This window comes from Lampris incognitus, chromosome 16 (genome assembly GCF_029633865.1).
Source record: "Lampris incognitus isolate fLamInc1 chromosome 16, fLamInc1.hap2, whole genome shotgun sequence".
Lineage (NCBI taxonomy): Eukaryota > Metazoa > Chordata > Actinopteri > Lampriformes > Lampridae > Lampris > Lampris incognitus.
Genome location: NC_079226.1, coordinates 35,157,501 through 35,164,471, shown reverse-complemented (window position 1 = coordinate 35,164,471; position 6,971 = coordinate 35,157,501).

Below are 6,971 nucleotides of genomic sequence, written 5' to 3'. Positions count from 1 at the left end.
CTGTGTAGGTTGCCATGCTTCCAGCATAATGTCAGCAGAGGTTGCCATTCAGAAGTTGTCCTTCCCCTTCTCCTGCTCCACATACCTTTCCCACCAAGATGTGGTCACACAGAAAGGCTGCATACAGGTGAAGGGACTGGAGCTTCACACCCCTCAGGACAATCCTATACCCAGCAGCCAGGGCCCAGTCGCAGTTATAGGAGCCCTAGTCCAGAATGAGACCCCAGCCCAGAAGAATCCAAAGCCTCCCCAGGAGGCCGGCAGCACAGCTCCTGCAGTACAGGCCCGGCTCGTCTCCGCTGAGGCCGCTCAGAGCGCCGTGCTCTCCAGACGGAGTGTGCCCGAGAAGCTGACCGTCGACAGCGAGGACCAGCGGCCGGTAGCCAAGAGACAGCTCTCCTCCGAGAGCGCGGCCAGGACCGTCGCGGTGGTGAAGAAGAGCGCGGTGAGGAAGGAGACAGAAGAACTCACAGCTCACAAATGTAAAACCCTGCCAGTGCCGAGGGTGACCCCGTGTATGGTGGGTGGAGCAGCAGGGAAGAGAAAGCGTCGAAAGGACCTGTTCTCCAACTCAGCGGTCTTCCACCGGGTTGACTCACATGCCATAAGGGCGGGGGTGGAGGTGAGGGTCACTCTTACATTACCATGTAATATAACATAACGTAGCAGCATGTAGCGTGACATAACACTACATAACGAGATGCAACCTACTGTGATGTGATGTGAGGCGGCGTGACATGACAATGAGACCACCGAAGCCTTTTAGTGAATGATTATAAGGACTTAAGTGGCCTAACTGGTATTCCCAGTTGGAATTATTCCACTAATTGGAATTCCCAACCCCGGCAGTGCAAGTGGTGTATTCTTATCAATAGGGCGAACATTGTCAGAACCATAATCAACTAATTGAGCCCGACACTAAATGAAGCTCTAGACGGGTGTCTGTGCCCGTGTCGTGCTCCACTTACTCAGCTGTAAGTGGTTCGAGTACACTGTTTAGCCGCACTCCAACACCAATCTAGCTGTTAACTCTCATTCGCCACATCTCTGAGGCACATCCATCTGTGTTGGGGGGGGGGGGGGTATTCCCGAGTTAGAGGATGTTGCCAGAAAATAGTGTGGACTGTAAGCCAAATAAGAGCCTTTTGGGCAACAGTAGTGAAGCCATAACAGGGGGTCTGTGTGTTCCCTGGTCTGTCAGGAGGAGCGGCGAGGAATGATAACATCTCATCATCAGCGGCACCGAAACCACAACACGGAGCTCCCGGGCAATGCTCATGACCTTGAACACAGTCATCGGGTTTATTCAGTATGCAGCATGACACCGAAGACGCCGGCACCAAAAACAAAAAAGAAAGAGAAGAATGAACAGTTGAGGCACTTGTTTTCATCACTACACGCACACAGTTTTTTTTGCCAGAGTACACAGTGAAATGGCGAGATGACGGTGAAAGTCAGAATTGGCCGCTACCGTATCTGATATTTTTTGTTGTTGTTGCAAAACAACAAGTGAGCTGATGTGATCCTCTGAAAAAGGTGTTACGTTAGCCACCGGCGACATGTTTGGCGACTGTACCCGTGACCCTAAAGGAGGTTAGGTTATTATAAAGGCACGTCGTTTGGCTACTGTGGCCTCTACTGTCAACACACTGCTGACGTTTCTTGACAAGCAAACAGACCGCTGAGCTTTTTTTTTTTATTTGTTAACATGACCTTGCACTTCCTCTCAGTCTTATCTGATTCGGCAAATGAAAGCAGACGGCCTGTAGGACAGACAGTTCATGCCGCTGGGCAACCCATCTGAATCCTATCATCTTTTACAGTCGATGCGTGTGCGTTTGTGTGTTTTTGTGTGTGTGTGTGTGTGTGTGTGTGTGTGTGTGTGTGTGCGCTGCAGCTGAAGGAGAAACGCGTGTTCGAGGTGAAGGCCATAGCTCAGAGCATCACACGCGGTGCCAGGAACGAGCTGGAGAAAGCGCGTGCCATCTGGGTCTGGCTGTGCCACAACATCGGTGGGTGATTTACTGCCTGCGCCACGGCCTGCATGTGAGACACTACCGGGCGCCGCGCTTCATGAAAATACCCTGCATATCACTCTTACAGTACACCGGTTCACAAAAGCCTGCTGATGTTACAAAATGACTGGGGATGCGAGATGGAGTGAAAAGACATTTTTAACCGGGAGGAGGCTCCCTAAACCTTTATCGACCACACTTGACTTCATACCGCTTGAAGTTACTGCATCATGTTGAACTTTGGGTAATATTTCATGTACTGTAAACATGTTCGCATCTCTTCATCGCTATCTATCTATCTATCTATCTATCTATCTATCTATCTATCTATCTATCTATCTATCTATCTATCTATCTATCTATCTATCTATCTATCCATCCATCCATCCATCCATCCATCCATCCATCCATCCATCCATCTATCTATCTATCTATCTATCTATCTATCTATCTATCCATCCATCCATCCATCCATCCATCCATCCATCCATCCATCCATCCATCCATCCATCCATCTATCTATCTATCTATCTATCTATCTATCTATCTATCTATCTATCTATCTGTCTGTCTGTCTCGCTCACTGTCTTTCTCTCTATCTATCTATCTATCTATCTATCTATCTATCTATCTATCTATCTATCTATCTATCTATCTATCTATCTATCTATCTATCTGTCTCGCTCACTGTCTGTCTGTCTGTCTCGCTCTCTCAATCTGTCTATCTGTCTGTCTCGCTCACTGTCTGTCTGTCTCTCTCTCTCGATCTATCTATCTATCTGTCTGTCTCGCTCACTGTCTTTCTCTCTATCTATCTGTCTCGCTCACTGTCTGTCTGTCTGTCTCTCTCTCAATCTGTCTGTCTCGCTCACTGTCTGTCTGTCTCTCTCTCGATATATCTATCTATCTATCTATCCATCCATCCATCCATCCATCCATCCATCCATCCATCCATCCATCCATCCATCTATCTATCTATCTATCCATCCATCCATCCATCCATCCATCCATCCATCCATCCATCCATCCATCTATCTATCTATCTATCTATCTATCTATCTATCTATCTATCTATCTATCTATCTATCTATCTATCTATCTATCTGTCTGTCTGGCTCACTGTCTTTCTCTCTATCTATCTATCTATCTATCTATCTATCTATCTATCTATCTATCTATCTATCTATCTATCTATCTGTCTCGCTCACTGTCTGTCTCTCTCTCAATCTATCTGTCTGTCTCGCTCACTGTCTGTCTGTCTGTCTCTCTCGATATATCTATCTATCTATCTATCTATCTATCTATCTATCTATCTATCTATCTATCTATCTATCTATCTATCTATCTGTCTCGCTCACTGTCTGTCTGTCTGTCTCTCTCTCAATCTGTCTATCTGTCTGTCTCGCTCACTGTCTTTCTCTCTATCTATCTATCTGTCTGTCTGTCTCGCTCACTGTCTATCTATCTATCTGTCTCGCTCACTGTCTGTCTGTCTGTCTGTCTGTCTCTCTCTCAATCTGTCTGTCTGTCTGTCTCGCTCACTGTCTGTCTGTCTCTCTCTCAATCTATCGATCTATCTATGCAGGTAGGTAGTAGGTGGGGGGGTATGTGGGTGGGTGGATGTAATTTTTTTCTCGTTTTGACATCTTGATGTGTGTGTGTGTGTGTGTGTGTGTGTGTGTGTGTGTGTGTGTGTGTGTGTGTGTGTGTGTGTGTGCGTGGTCTACAGAGTATGATGTGAGTGGGTACCTGGGCTGTTCAGAGAAGCTGTCCTCCCCAGAAGACGTGATAGCAGCCGGGCGGGGAGTGTGCTGTGGCTATTCCAGCCTCTGCCTGCAGATGTGCAGGTAACAACGAGACGCCTCTCGTTCAACCAATTCGGGACACGAATTATTTTTAAATTCGAAATGTGGAAATTTCTCGGCCCAGAATGGTAAATGGGCCGCATTCATATACGCGAAGCGCTTTTCTAGTCTACCAGCCACTCAAAGTGCTTTGGAGCGTACGCCTCACATTCACCCGTTCTCACACACACACAGTCACACACGGACGGCGGGGGGCTGCCATGCAAGGTGCCAACCTGCCCATCAGGAGCAGTTAGGGGGGTTCAGTGTCTCGCTCCAGGACACTTCGACACGCTCTCTGCAGGAGCCGGGGATCGAACCGGCGACCTTCCGATTACCAGACGACCCGCTCTACCTCCTGAGCCGCGCCGCCCTTCTGGAAAATAGCTGATCAGGGACAATCTGAGAGAGAATAGAGGCTCTGCCATTGTTATGTGGTGACGTGCTCCACCTGAAATACCAGCAGGTAGTTCTGCCATTATTACGCTACACTGAAATTCGCTTTGTGCATCTCGAGACACATCTAAATGTAAAAACATTTAAATGCACTTGGTGAACCCCCCCCCCGCCCCCCACAAGGACAGACAAGGCAATACAGCCCTCCAATGACAAAGATAACAATCATTGAACTGAATGGCTGTTGCTTGCCCTGAGAATAGTTTGGATCCTTGCCTCAGTACACCCTTTCATAAACAAGACTTGAGTGCCGCTCTTTGTATCGTCGGCTCCCTCCCGTGTGAGCCCACAGTGTTTTTACTCCCTGCCTTTGTGCAGCAGCCCATATACCCCCGGCCTCGAGGTCGTGTTTGTCGTTCAGATTAAAAAAATACACCTTGCACAAAATACACATGGGCGGCACGGCTCAGGCGGTAGAGCGGGGCGTCTAGTGATCAGAAAGGTCGCTAGTTCAATCCCTGGCTCCTCCAGAATGTGTTGGAAGTGTTCTTGAGCAAGACACCGAACCCTTTGAAATGCTCCTGATGAGCAGGTTGGTGCCTTGCATGGCAGCCTGCGCACCCAGTGTGTGAATGGGTGACTGTGAGGCGTGCACTGTAAAGCACTATATATATAAATGCAGTCCATTTATGATTAAAATCCCTTTCTGGCATGAAAATGTAAAATCGAGTATGAGGCCGTGACGCAGAGGGGATGAGTATGCGCTGGTTCGGTGTGTTTTTGCAGGGAGGTGGGCATCGAGTGTCAGGAGGTTCCAGGTCACAGTAAAGGTATCGGGCACCGTCAGGGCCAGAGCCTCAAGAACGTCAAATCCGACCACATGTGGAACGCCGTGCTGCTGGGGGGACACTGGCATCTCATGGACGCTTGCTGGGGAGCGGGCCGAGTGGACATGGACAACAAGAGCTTTGTGAAAAGGTGAGGAATAGATCAATGGCCTAAGAAAAAGATCTGTATCCAGCTAATTACCCCACTCTTCCGAGCCGTCTCGGTCGCCGCTCCACCCCCCTCTGCTGATCCGGGGAGGGCTGCAGACTACCGCACGCCTCCTCCGACACATGTGGAGTCGCCAGCCGCTTCTTTTCACCTGACAGTGAGGAGTTTTGCCAAGGGGACGTAGCACGAGGGAGGATCCCGCTACTCCCCCCAGTCCCCCTTCCCCCTGAACAGGTGCCCCCGACCGGAGGAGGGACTAGTGCAGCAACCAGGACACATACCTACATCCAGCTTCCCACCCGCAGACATGGACAACTGTGTCTGTAGGGACGCCCGACCAAGCCGAAGGTAACACGGGGATTCGAACCGGCGATCCCCGTGTTGCTAGGCGACGGAATAGACCGCTACGCTACCCGGACGCCCTAATGCATTGCTTTTTTGTAGCTCAGTGAGAGCACTGATTTGCCTTCCCACCATCCCCCTTGCTTAATTTCATCAAATAACTCATCCATGCCAAAAATTATTACCGAGGGTCCCTCCGTGGAATTGCCTGTCAGTCTGCATTTCAAGCAGCTGAAATTAGCAGCGAGAGGAGTGTCATACCAGCGTCGTTATCTCCATCTGTTTCCCCCAAGGTTTGACGATTTCTATTTCCTGACGGATCCAGAGGACTTCATCGACTCGCACTTCCCCGATGAGGAGAAATGGCAGCTTCTGGAGACCCCCGTCCCCCTGGAGGAGTTTGAGAGGAGGGTCTTCAAGACCTCGGCCTTCTACACCATGGGGCTGCGACTCATTCAGCCTCAGCACTTCTACATGGTCACAGGTGAGGCCCTCTACCCCGTTTCCTAAATAGTTCTGTGTGTTTCGTTGTGTCTGTTTGTCATATTACCCCAACACTAGCTGGTTGTTGTATCCCCGAAGCACACGCGAATGAGTCATTCTTAAATTGTGTGTTTTTCGCTGAAAAGAACAGAGAAAAGGCCCTTTAAGCAATCAAGGGGTTTATTGTCTTAGTCAAGGACACTTCAACACAGGGAGACACACTTGAGACAAAACTTGGAACTCAATACCTTTTAACAAACTGCTTTAACCATTTGCCATGTTGACACTCTTGTTAAAAATCTCCGGTACCCAAAAAAAAGAAAAAATAATTGGCTAAAACCAATGTTTTAATTTTTCAGACTGATGTCAATATTTGGGCTCTGAGACACTTCACCCATACGCCATATTCATTCAACTCTGTGGTGTAAAACCCCTTAAGAAAACCACCTTTGTTTTTTCTGTTGTATTTGTTCTTCTCCCTCAGATGACGGGGAGGCGAACGTGTCCATCGGCTTTTCCAGGCCTGTCACTTTTACCTATGAAATCACGCAGCATCAGGACCTCCTCCACCGAGGGGCCTCAGAACAAAAAGAGTCCAACAGCTCCTCCATGGGCCTCCTGACGGTCTCACACCACAGTATGAAGCTGCAACTGCTTCCGCCCGCCAGCGGCATGTACTATGTGAAGGTGTTTGCCAGACCGGAGGCGGCCACCACCCCTCTGAGCTGGGTCTGCTCCTTCACTGTCAAGTGTCCAACGCCCAAAGTCGCGGAGGAAATCCCGGAGAACCCCTTCCTATCCTGGGGCCTGCAGCCCAGCGCGGGGTGCCTTGGGGTGACAGGGAGCAGCCAGGGGAGTGAGGTGGTCGAGCTACAGGCAGGGGTCTTTGAACTGA